Raw genomic sequence first — 13,476 nt, 5'->3', positions numbered from 1 at the left:
TGAAGCCACGCCGGCCCCCTGACCCTCTGCAGCCGTGACGGAACCATACCGTGCACGTGCAGATATTTCTGCTTCAAGTATCCCTCAGGCCCACGGAGGAGACGGAGGAGGCGGTCCAGCATCCAGACGAGGCGGTGGAGGAACGCGGCGAGTCCCGACCAGAGCCCAAGCCGAGAGTCCAAGGTCCGAGGTATCCGGAGGCCCACCCGTAACAGAAGTCCGAAGTTCGTCCGTCCGACGTCGAAGCAGTCCAGTCCAGTCCGAGGCCTTCCGTTCTTGCTGCCCGGTGAGTACCGTTACTGGGGTAGTATCTAGACAGGGTCAATCTGATTGACTCTGGTCCGTGGGTTGGTGGTACACAGACCCACAAACGAAGTGTCCACTTCGGTGGATGCGGGTCCTGACGTGTCTCTGTATGAGACCGGTAAGTTTCGTACTGTTTCAGCAGTGCATCTAGCTTCTGTTCCAGTCAGTTCTGTTCCTGAGAAAATTCATGTATTCTGTGTTCCGTATTCCAGGTAGTATTCTGTTCGAACTGTTATTTTAAATGTTCTTCATGTATTTTAATGTCGTGGTATGAATGGGGAATAAGTATCGTGTTCATTGTGTATTGTATTGTGTCTAGATTACAGTCCAGTCATGCCCTTGTTTTCTAAGTTACGTCAGTTAAAAACTAGAAAGGGTCTGCTGGAAGCAGCAGTTCCAGTTCCGCCTAGGGACAGTCCAGGTCATTTTATGTATCAGAAGCATGGCATAAGTGCCATATTATATCTAGATTTATGGGTAGAGTATACCAAACAGTTAGAAGAAAAGTATAGATGGCCCGTATCGGGTACATGGGATGCCGAGTGCATCATGCGAGTAGAAGAAGCATTATGGAAAAAGAAAGCCAGACAGTCACAGAAAGATGCCATCGAGTTATGGCGCAAAGAAGCTCATAAAAGAACCGAAAAAGAAATCAGAAAGTCAGAATTAAGTAGAGAATCCTTGGAACGAGCCCAAGAAAGGGAATTAATCGAGATTGGTGAACGAGTTAAAACCGAACAGTCAGACAGACAGAGGCATGCTCTTATTAAGGGTATGTATCCTCTTCTTGCCGAGGGCCTGCCAAAAGCGACCCCAGAGGCATCCAGTAATTTCCCGCCACCATTAGTTCCGACCAAGCTACGTCACAAACCGACCGCAGCTGATATTTTTATTTCGTCCTATTTGGACGACACAGTTCCAGAATATGCAAATCCTGTTCGCGCTCCGCCAGTCCCTGTAAATCAGGCACTTCCCGTTCCTCCAGACACCGGGGTACCCCTTGCAGTACCTGTTACGGTCCCCCCGGTCCAGCCCGCCATACCAGTTCAGCCCGCATTTCAATTTCCTGCCACACTAGTACGAAGAGGATCAGTCGACGATTCTAGTTTAGGGGCCGCAGGAGGGGGTACTCCTCAAACCCCGCCGCCACATAAGCGTTTAACGTCAGCCGAATTACATGCACAAGCGTCACAGCGTACGCCCAGGTATCAGTCTGTTGCAGAAATAAGAAAAGCCCTTAACGAATGTGGCTATGATCCAGTCCCAGGCGAGGATAGTATGGTTTTATATTCATTACGCGTAAGAAAGGTGACCGAGTATCTAGTCACCCTACCAGATATGAAAGAAGATCTAGACAGAATATATCGTTTCATCCGTACAGGGAATGATCCAGAAAGTATTAGTGATGTCATGTGCCAAAGAAAAGCTGAAGTCCAGCTCATGCTATTAAAGTTTTTGATTAATTGTCTAATACGAGAACAAGATTATCCGACCAAAGATCAAGCCGAAATGAGAACTCTGACAAAGTGGAGTGATAATATAGCCGAGGGTAAGCACAAGACTATCGGTGCTATAGAGAGTATGTATAAGAAGATTCGTAAAGAAATAATAAGGATACACTAACAACGTAAAGCAGCACAAGTAAGCAAGAAAGAAAGTAACTCTGATACTGAAGAGGTAGAGGACGAGAATCCCGACAGAATAGCGTATGTAGGAAAATCTAGATTTCCAGATCGCCATTTACGCCTAGAACACAAGTCTATTTTTCATCATCCAGCACCAGAACAAGGTTCTCTAGAACAAGTATTTCAAGCTACCGATCACATTCTGAAATCACGAATCGGTTATAGTGAGTTAAGTACTATGCATGAACAAGAACTGGTCCGATCAGCAGTCCGATGGATTACTGATTCTACCACTTTTCCAGACGAAATAGTGGCACAAATGTTTCTGAAAATGCCCCCAGCCGAGCAACGACTGGCGGGTATGTATATGATCCAGCACCTCATTACATTGTATGAGGGTCAACATTCTGATCCAGGTCCGTTACACGATGTCCTGAATGAGTTACTCCAGTATAAATGGAAAGGTTTAGGTACCGATTTAATTAGTGTCATTCTAGAACAGCGTCACAAATATAGAACGTTTTTGAACTCGTATTTTGTTCATGTCTCACCCCCAGAAAGTAAACCATTTTACATGGACAGACAGAATCCGTTACGAGAAGTCCACCCAGTTAGAGGAACGGGTGGCGAACTAGAACGAGTGTTTGTTTACACTCCGATTACAAAGATGGAACTCCTAGAGATGAAAAAATTAATCCCCTGTCATGATAAAGATCCAGCAGGGTTCCATCGAGAATTAAAAGACATGCTCCGTATGGGAGAATACACGTATCCAGATATAATTAAAATGTTAAAGGTTCTGTTGCCCGCAGGGGTGTATGAAAAGCTCAAGGAAAAAGAATGGGAGGTGGGGGAGAAAAAGATCGATTGGGCAGTTCTAGAAGCTGAAGATAAGGCACGAGTACCAGGTACCGGTCTTGGAGCAAAATGTAAAGAATTACCTGAATTATTGATTCAAGTTTTACCTAGATTGTTAACAACGAGAAAGGAAGACTGGGATGCAATCTCAGCCTGTAAACAGAAACAAGATGAAGATATTAGTGATTATTATTCCAGATTTGAGAAATGTTTTACCATAAACAGTGGCCTCAAGACAAGTAGTGAGTCATACCCTCATCTTTTTGTTACTAAATTAGTCGAGAATTCAAGCCCACAAATTAAAAATCGAGTTTTGAAAGTCGAAAGTACCTGGCAAGCTAATACCCCGTCCCAGATGTTACAGATGCTCCAATACCACCAGAATAGAATCAGGGAAGAACAAGAACACGAGAGAAAGCGTATGAAAGACACAAAAATGAAAGTACTAGTTGCACAATCCGTTCCTCAAGACAGTCAGAAGAGGGGTCCGAATCAAGCCAGTCATCCTGCAGCTCCCGTTAAAGGGAACTGCAATTATTGTAAACAGCCAGGTCATTTTATAAACGAGTGTGCAGTTCTGAAACACAACATAGCTACTGGTAAGACTAAAGAAAGACCACGTCCGCCTAGACAAGAACAAGTTTCACAGATTCCTCAGCCACAGAATGCACCACAGACAGTTACAGCTCCGCAGCCTATCGCTGCAACACAGCATGTTACACAGCAGATGTACCAGTATGCACAGTCCGAGTATCCAGAGTATCAGCCATATTCATGAAACAGCCTAGAGAGGGAGGTAGGCTTGCCTCTCATCGAGATACCTGTAGATCAAGAAGGTCCCTATGTTCACAGTCAAGTATTAGGGAAAGACAGAAAGTTTTTGATTGATACAGGGGCAAGTAGGACCACAATTAGCCACGCCGAAGTTCCAGGGGCTCCGCTCTCAGGCTCAAGAAATGTTTCCCTTGGATTTTCAGGAAAACCTGTCGTAAATGAAATATCAAAGCCAGTTACTCTAGAAGTAGGTCCATTGTCCCGCACTACTGATCTGTTACTTACTAAGTCATGTCCAGAAAATCTGTTAGGCATTAAGACACTGAAAGAATTAGGTGCAGTTATATGCTGTTCCCCAGAGGGAATACGATTGTTCCTACGTGACTTCAAGGGTCACTATGTATTACGAGATTTTGATCCCAGATTGTCTAATGTTCCGCAGCATTTATGGGCGCAAGGTCCAACTGATGTTGGTTATATGCAAATCACACCCCATCGTGTGACTCTCAAGCCAGGTGTAGTGTTACCACGAATCAGACAGTACAGATTGCCACCTGAGGCTGTAGCAGCCTTATCCAAAATTATTGACGAGCTCATGGCTCAAGGAGTGGTTGTAGAAACTGACTCCAATGTATGCAATTCTCCGATCATTCCAGTCATGAAACGTACTGATCCAAATGCACCCCCAGTATATCGATTAGTGATTGACCTACGAGAGCTTAATAAATGTATTATTCCTCAGTACCCAGTTGTCCCAGACATCTCTTCCCTATTGACAGCCATCAATTCCGAAGCCACGTTCTTTACTGTAATTGACCTCAAGAACGCGTTTTTCAGTGTTCCCATTCATCCAGACAGCCAGTTTCTTTTCGGATTTTGTTTAAGTGGAAGGAGCTATATGTTCACACGAGCTCCTCAAGGTTTCACAGAAAGTCCTAGTATTTACAGTCAAGCACTTAAGAGACAACTAGACAACATTCACATGCCAACTGACACTGCCCTGCTCCAGTATGTCGATGATCTACTGATCACAGCCCGTTCTGAACGTGCTTGCGAGCGAGCATCCCTTACAGTCTTGTATTTCCTAGCCGAGATGGGACACAAGGTGTCTCCTTCGAAGCTTCAATTCTGTGTCCAGCAAGTGGTCTACTTAGGACACTTACTGTCCAAGAGGGGTAGGCAGTTGACACCTGACCGTATTCAATTAATAGCGAGTCTTCCTCAGCCCAAGACCCAGAAGGAGGTACGTGCTTTTATTGGCCTTACTTCTTATTGCAGACAATGGATTCCTCAGTATGCATTTCTAGCCAAGCCACTGATACAGTTAACGACACAGGAGGCAGCCGTATCGACTGTTCTCCCTTGGACATCTGAACATACACTCAGTTTCAATGAGTTAAAGAAAGCCCTATGTCAAGCTCCAGTTCTAGCTACACCAAACTACAGTAAGCCTTTTACACTTTTCGTCACTGAACGCGAAGGTACAGCATTATCTGTTCTCACACAAGATCAAGCAGGACAATACAAGCCCTGTGCTTATTTTTCGAGCACATTAGATCCTGTAGCCCAGGCTCTGCCTGCGTGCCTCAAGTCAGTTGCAGCCACAGCACTAGCTATCAGACAAAGTGATTCCATAGTATTAGGACACTCCCTGACGGTACAGGTTCCACACTCCGTGGAAGTTCTTTTAAACCGAACACAAACTCAGCACTTGACAATTGCACGTTTAACAGGTTATGAATTGACACTGTTTCAGCCACACATAGAAATCAGACGCTGCAATATTTTAAATCCTGCTACACTGTTACCATCAGTTACTTCGAATTCTGCCACCCACGACTGTGTGGAAATAGTTAACATCATGACAAAGCCAAGACAAGATTTGACAGATATTCCATTTCCAGATCCAGACCTGACACTTTATGTGGATGGTTCATGTATGAGAACAAGTACAGGAGAACTAGTAGCCGCGTACGCAGTGACTACTGACACTGAAGTTATTGAGACATACCGTATTGACACCCTGTCCGCTCAAGCAGCAGAGCTAGTTGCTCTGACTCAAGCCTGCATACACGCCAAGAACTTGAAAGTTAATATTTACACCGATTCACGTTACGCATTTGGAGTTGTACACGACTTTGGAGTGCTCTGGCAGGAGAGAGGTTTCATGACTTCTCATGGAACCAAGATTCAGCATGGTCTCCTTATTCAAGCTCTGTTAGATGCAATACATTTACCGACATCCATTGCTATCATGAAATGCAAAGCACATACGAAGGTTACTGACACCATTTCCCAAGGTAATGATCTAGCAGATCGCACAGCCAAGCTTACAGCTCAGACACCAGACATTCCAGTAAATAAGACACCGACACACACTCCAGATCCGACTACATGTATGACAGTTAAAGACCCTACTCAAGATGTCATAGATATCCAGTTACATGCTACTCCCGATGAAATCAAGAAATGGTCTGAACAAGGAGGGGTACAGACAGATCAGGGATGGGTGACGAAGGGAAAAGCCACATGGTTTCTCCCCGACTCTATGGTTCAAGTCATTATCAATACCGCACATAGTCCAGCACATTTAGGAGAAAAAGCTATGTTAGACAGTATCCAGAACATTTGGTTCAACAAGCATTTACGAGCCGCAGCCAAACAGAAAGTCCGTACCTGTATGATATGTTGCCAGTTTAATCCAGGTAAAAGTGTCCCGGTGGAACAAGGTGGATTCCAGCCCCCTGACCACCCTTTTGAAGTCCTCCAGATGGATTATATTCAGATGGAGCGATGTCGAGGTTTCAAGTATGTCCTTGTAGTTGTATGCGCTTTGTCCAGGTGGACAGAAGCATATCCAGTTCCAGATTACACAGCCGTGACCACTGCCAAGCAGTTGGTTCGTGAGTTCTTCCCCCGTTATGGACTCCCTAGGGTCGTATATTCTGATAACGGCCAGCCATTCTCCTCAGAGTTAATGAAACATGTTTCCCTTTTGTTAGGGTACCAGTGGAAGTTCCATTGTGTACGCCATCCTGAAGCAGCCGGTCTCGTAGAGAGACATAACCAGACTTTGAAAATCCGTATCGCAAAAGTTTGTCAAGAGAAAGGTGTAGACTGGCTAGTAGCTCTGCCAGTTGCTCTGTTCTACATGCGCATGGTCGCACATTCCAGATCAGGCCTGTCCCCGTATGAGGTCGTATTCGGCCGCCCCCCTAACATGTGGGGTACACCCAGACCCCGAAGTATTACCGATGTTTCAAGTAATATGCTGACCGATTACCTAGCTTCCTTGATGTCTGCCCTCAACTCTTGTCGTTCACAGGTTGCCGCCGCGTTTCCAGACAATACCGAGGTGGCACCGCATGAAATCGTTCCAGGATCCATGGTCCTGGTTCGCAATTTTGACCGCTCAAGTCCGCTAGAGCCTCGCTGGAAGGAGCCCCGACAGGTCCTCCTCGCCACCCGTACAGCCGTGAAGTTGGAGGGACGCAAAGGCTGGGTGCACCTTTCGCACGTAAAGAAATTTTATGGACTGAAACCCGTCTCAAAGAACATTTCCCAGGATTTGAAGGATTGCCAAAGTACTATTCTCAAGGACTGTCCCGCAAAGAACAATGATACTGCACCCTCCCCGTTAGAGAAAACTCCGCAACAGGAGTATAAGTTGAAACTCCGGTCTAGTAAAATAAGTCAGCCAGTTTGATTGTCTAAGTCCTCCCCTAGGTGAAACGGTTAGACTGTTTCTGACATGTATAAAATAGACCCCCATAGTGAGAGAGTTAGTCAAAACTCAATCCGATGTATCGTTTTTCTATGTTTCATATTATTTCTCAGCATTATGATTTCCTGCACCAGTTATGCATTTTATCTGTATTTTTCAGTTTCTCATGTAAATAAGTCTGCTAATGCTACAGTAGAACACACGTTTAGTGATCTGCCTCCTCATGAACTCTCTTACCGCCTCGCTATGCGAAATAATTCTTTCATCCGCATGTTACATTATTCACACCAGACCAGCAATGCCACAAATTGTTGGGTGTGTGGTCGACTCCCCCCTTTCCAGACACCGAAGGGAGTTCTGCCACTCTTTCCTTATCCATTTTCGCATAATGGTTCGTGTGGAGCATGGTCCACGTTAACGTCATCCTCAACAGATATGTCTTTTCTTAACAGTACATGTTTTCCAGACAAGCAAGGTCTTCCCCACAGAACAGGGTTAGATCTAGAAAATGAAGTGTACAATTTAGGTAATTATTCTTCAAATTTCATGGTCCTGAATGTTCAGTCTGATACTACTCCAGACTTACCTGCTATTTCAGTACTACCAGTCAAAGGCGAATTATGTGTTAGAAATAATGGTTCCGTACATGTAGGACATAGCGATTGTACTACTATTGTCAAGTATAGTGACAGTGGGAAATCTATTTTCAAAGCTTCACGCCATTCTTATTTTATTTGTGGTCAAACTGCATATATCCGTCTGCCCCTCGATTGGGAGGGAACCTGTTACATTGCCTTCCTACTGCCACCAGTTTTCCTAGCCCCATCTGATTATCATAGAAATACACATCTAGTACACATTAGACATAGAAGGGAGTCCCCCATTGTCGATTATACTGAAACTGCCCTAGAACAGTATACAGATTTCAACAGAGGTTTCTTTTTCTTTATAGGACCTATCCAGAATAGTAAGCTAATCCGTAGGTTAACCAGAACCCTTGAAGCTGTAGTCAATGAGACTGCCTCTGCTCTAGGTAACTTAACCGAAGAACAATCTGCTATGAGATTTGTCGTTTTACAGAATCGTCTCGTCCTTGACGTCATACTGGCCGATAGGGGCGGGGCCTGTAGAGTCATCGGATCTAGTTGCTGCATTTTCATTCCAAATAACGCGCCGTCTGTTTATTCAGCTATAACCAGACTCCATAAAATTGCCCATCTGTTACACCAAGATCCAGGCACCTGGACATGGTCCGGTTGGTTCTGGAATATAATTTCCGCCTGGGGATGGAAAGTCTTGTCCTTTCTAGGTATTGCAGTAGCGATCACATTCAGCTGCTGCCTCTGTATACAATGTGGCCCTGCGATTTGCGGTATTTGTGCTACATCATGTATTCCTAGTCCCAAGCCCCGTTCTAGATCCCGTTCCAGGATAATTCGAGACGAGCAAATGATACTGTATGAAATGATAGATGGTATCATGAATATTGATGTTTCCTGATGGAAACGTAGTGACAAGGAGGGAATGTGGAAAAGTAAATTTTGCCGTGTTCTGTGTCCCTACGTGTCATCCATCATATGTTATGTGTGCATGATTAAATATGCATATGTATTCCCTATGTTCGATTAATGACGCAATTACAGTTGTGTCCATCTCTAGTATGTCAGTTTCCAGTTCTCGTGAATACTACGAATATCAGGCCTATGTAAAGTTACGTTGCCACGTTTCTCAGTGTGCACGTTATTCCATTGTAAAGTCCCCGTTTCTAGGCCTCAGAAGGGCCTGGACACCAGATTCAGCTCCTGTCTCCTGAAGCCTCGCTGAGGAGCGATGCAGCCCCCACCTGTATCCTCAACCCTTCACTTACTTCCTGCCTCGCAGTGCCCGGCTCAGCCTGGCTCTGCCTCTGAGTCTGCCAAGAGTATGTTATGATTCCAGTTATCAGTTCAGTCCTCCTTCTCTGCATTCCTAAAGCTACTGAATCGCATCAATAGTTTCCGTCATTGTCTAGCCTTTACGTCTCCATGTAAGAGAAATACTGCATTTAATGGTCATTTAATATTCTTCATCACGCACTACATATAGAATAATGCATGCTCCAGTCTTAGAGTCCGTTAGCCTCTCCCCTCCTGACTCTTAGTTCATATCAACATGTTCCCTAAACATCAGATACTAGATACTGCTTAGGTACATGTCGCCCTGACTCTCCAGACTTCAGTCTCTGCTCCTAGCACAGAGTTCGAAGCCCCCAGCTTCTCCTAGTAATACGTCATTGCCAGTTTGCGCGCACCATCAGGTTAGAGGTCCCGGCTCCTCAGGTAGCCCCCTCCATGGTTTCCGCCCCATTCATGACATATTCTGCTACGTTTGCATCACATGTCTATGTATACGCCTCTGTTACACCCACTTTCACCCTTATCTTTCGCGACTGCTATTGACCACACCCACTGCTCCGCCTATCGTATGTATTGTAATGCAACTGTTTTAGTATATATGATCGTGTATTGTTATTAAATGTGAGCGCGCTCATCCCAGATCCAGCTCCAGCAGCTGCTGGGCCCTGCCATCCTATTCCTATGCAGGTTGTCCTGTTCCTGCCCTTATGCTGTATTAAACCTGCAAAACTCCTACTACCTCGAATCTTGACTCTTATTTATTGAGCTATCTGTTATTCATTTATTCATCCAAAAATAGAGGTATTATTTATTTATTTACCACAGTGCAGGGCCAGGCTCCGCCGGCATGATTATGATGCCGGCTGTAGCCAGCCTTTCCGCGGCGTTGGGACCGCCATGGAACGCACTGTGGAGATTGTCTCTGGAGGCCCATTGCGGGCCCAAATGTGTTGGGGGGGTGTTTGGGTGCACTAGGGGGGGTACCCATGGTACCCCCCCTTCATTTCCCTGTACCAGGTGGCAGTCACTGTGGAGTGCCTGCCAATCAGTGCAGGGATATGCACAACATGCTTCTTTGGACATCGCAGTGGTACTGCTGGCAGCAGCAACAACCGCAATGTTAAATGCCGCGATCCGACCACCGCAGTCGGATTTCGACTGCAGAGCATACTAATGGGACCGGCGGTTATGCCATGGTCCTAGCGGGCGGTGTTTTCCCGCTACCATGGCGGTCAAGTTATTTTCCGACCATCATCCTAATGACCCTCTATATTTGAGGCAGACTCACCCAAATTCCCCAGATATTTGCTCCTGGTTCTCCCCAACCACCTCGCATACCCATTGCGGTCTCACAGAGGTAGAGCCATTAGATCCTTCTCACCAGATGGGGTACGGACACAGTGCCCACTCACCCGGACTGAATACATAAAATATGGAAAATACTGGGGATGGAGAAGCTAACCGCGACTGCCAGAGAACAACTACCCCAATTCTACAAGATGTGGCAAACCTGCATACAGTACCTGTACAATGAGTTTCCCAGAGTTGTCATGCCCTCATTATTTACAGATACTGCGTTTGACACCCGAAGCACACTCGTCGAATCGCTAAAACATTAACACTCATAACAGCAGTCTTTACACCAGGCACAGCCCCCCACACCTCCCCTCTCAACCCTGACTTTTTCTATTGTCTCTTTATATTTCATGCTCTCTCCTGTTATAGCAGAATACGCAACTGATATGATCTACCGCGAATACCACCGGCTGATGGATGTAGGTGGGCTATTGTGTTTCGTTTCTTTTCTATAAAACTAATAACACATTTAAATCCTAAATGCTTTTTTTGAGAAAGCAAGCACTGAGGAAAAATACAGTAAATAGGCTATGCTCCATGGGACAGATGAACTCAAGCTGGACAGCCCAAAACAAAAATAGCCAGCAAATAGAAAGCAAACAAATATGAACTACAAACCACAACTTCAATGGTAAGCAATGGGTGGAATGAATTCCCAGAGCCCGAATGACCCAAGATGTTGTTAGCAAACCAGACAGCTGCGCTGTTTGGCAGACTTCGACCTAAAAAGTGAGAATATCTCAAAAGGCAATTTCATACAATGCTCTTAAGCACAGAAACACGGCCTGAAAATACTATAGGGACACCCTGAACCCCAGGTACCAATGGGGTGAGTTGATTCAGAGGGACCCCTCTCTTCAGAGGTTAGATTAAATAAAGAAATGTTTGTGGCAGGTATTGGAGGACGCCTGTGGGAGCCACCACAACCCTACCGTGAAGTATGCCATTAACCCGCAGGAGCTGCTCTTCAAGCTTCATTCCTGCAGTACCCTAGCATTGTGCAAGCTTCCTTAGGAAAGCTAAAATTGTACTGTGGTACTAAGGGGGGTGAAGCTTGCACCGCGGGAGTACCATGATACAATAAAAATGGAAAAAAAGAAACCCACAGTGGGGTTGGGTGTGGGACCTGGCGGGAATCCAGTTCCTGCAGGCAACCCCCCTGCTACAGAATATTGAGGGGTTGGTCAGCTACGGCAGCATTTGGCTGACGGCTATCAGAGGATTGGCCTCCCAGGGGGTGCAGTGGATGGGCACAGGGCCAGGCCAGAGGCCAGCAGCCATGGCCCCGGTGCCCAAAGCTGGGGTTTGTTGCAGTGGGGGTATTGGGTGAACATGATTAAAATAAGCAGAACTGCCCAGAAAAAAACACAAAGGCTAAAGTGACATAGTTCAGTATGGTAATAATATTTTATCTTACATTACACAAAACCCAGTGATTCATTGTAAAGAGCAAAGGTTAAAGTGATGCCACAGTTAGTTGTTGAACTAGGATAAAAGCAAATGTTTAAAAACATCAACTGAGATTCTCAAGTTATAGTTTACTGAGCCAACTATAACTTGTGCCCCTGCTATGCATTGTTAGTGACCTCACATATTACATCATGACATGCTAAATGACGTCATTGATAACATTAGTATCTCTCAATCAATAAAAAAATAATATATATATATATATATATATATATATATATATACACACACACACACACACACATACATACATATGTATATAGATATATACAGTGATATATGAAATCCATATACATAAAATACAAATGGTGGATTGCAGCATTGGAACCAGTGAAATATGGCCTGAATAGAGAACATGAGTATTGGCTGATAATGGAGTTATGTCCTCATGATGGTTTTATGAAGGATGTAGATGTAACCAAGAACACTACTTTGTAATATTTTGATAGCCTCATTTTGTTTTCTTTTATGGTGACTCTAGTCACAAGTGGAGGGGTTATGATCGATGATGCCACAAAACATGTTTATCCATATCTGAGGACTGCTCACGAGATATTACGGCATCCAACTCTTGGGTCTCGTAATGAAAGATTGTTAGTTTCAGAAAGGTGGTGCTGGCCTATGTGTCTGGGTGGGCTGGAGTATGTGCAGAGACAGTAATACACACCTTAAATAGTGTGTGCCTTCACATCCTAAACAGCCCCAAACTTCAGTGTATTAGATGTTGGTAAAGACTGTACTGGTGTAGTGTCCTCCCCGGCCTGGGTACTCACCAATGGCTACCCCACACGCCGAGCTTAGTATAAAACGCCTTTATTCTTCTGCGTGTATCTGCAAACTCAGCATTCTAGACCTGCGTCCACTTCACTACGTTCTAATGCTTACGTCACAGTTCTACGGAGTCCATCAGGAGCCACAGGGGTTCCATCATAGGTAACTCACACGACACTACGCCAGGCTCATAGAGAGAGATTAGATTCTCTGCTATTCTCCCTTGATGCCTTAAACATGATGCAGTGGAAGTTCAAAGTTGAATGAACATTGGTTTAGGAACGGGCCTCCAGTGCAAGTCACATTTGACACCCCATTGTGAGAGTTACTGATTGAGACATACATCTGAAACCTTGAATTACTTTAAATTACGAATGTTTGTGATTTAGTAATGGCGTTAATTACTGAGGCTTTCACTCTCACAATGGAAACCCTGGTCATTTGCATTAGAAAGATTGAGAAGCTGAGGCCATGGCTTGTGGAAGTAACTAGCACAGAATACTTTAATTCAAATATAATGTTTTTATCTGCTCAACCAACCTTGACAAATGCTGTCAGAGGACTATCAGAGGAGGTTGGTGCAGTGTCCCTGCAGGATTTAAAATCTATGCTAACAGGTTCTGTATCTTGACAATAATGGCACAGGTTCATCAGGTGGAAGGGCCTATAGAAATGTGGTTAGTTTTGAGAATGATAA

At 44.8% G+C, this 13,476-nt stretch overlaps 1 protein-coding gene across 1 annotated transcript in view; it reads right to left on the bottom strand.

Moving 5' to 3' along the window:
• Window positions 1–13,476, bottom strand: part of PLA1A (phospholipase A1 member A) — a 172,175-nt gene that overhangs the window by 79,838 nt on the left and 78,861 nt on the right. The gene's annotated exons all lie outside the window — the stretch shown is intronic.

This window comes from Lissotriton helveticus, chromosome 8, assembly GCF_964261635.1.
Source record: "Lissotriton helveticus chromosome 8, aLisHel1.1, whole genome shotgun sequence".
Taxonomy (NCBI): Eukaryota; Metazoa; Chordata; class Amphibia; order Caudata; family Salamandridae; genus Lissotriton; species Lissotriton helveticus.
Note: the sequence above shows the minus strand (reverse complement) of the source record. Positions and strands in the feature narration are given on the sequence as shown.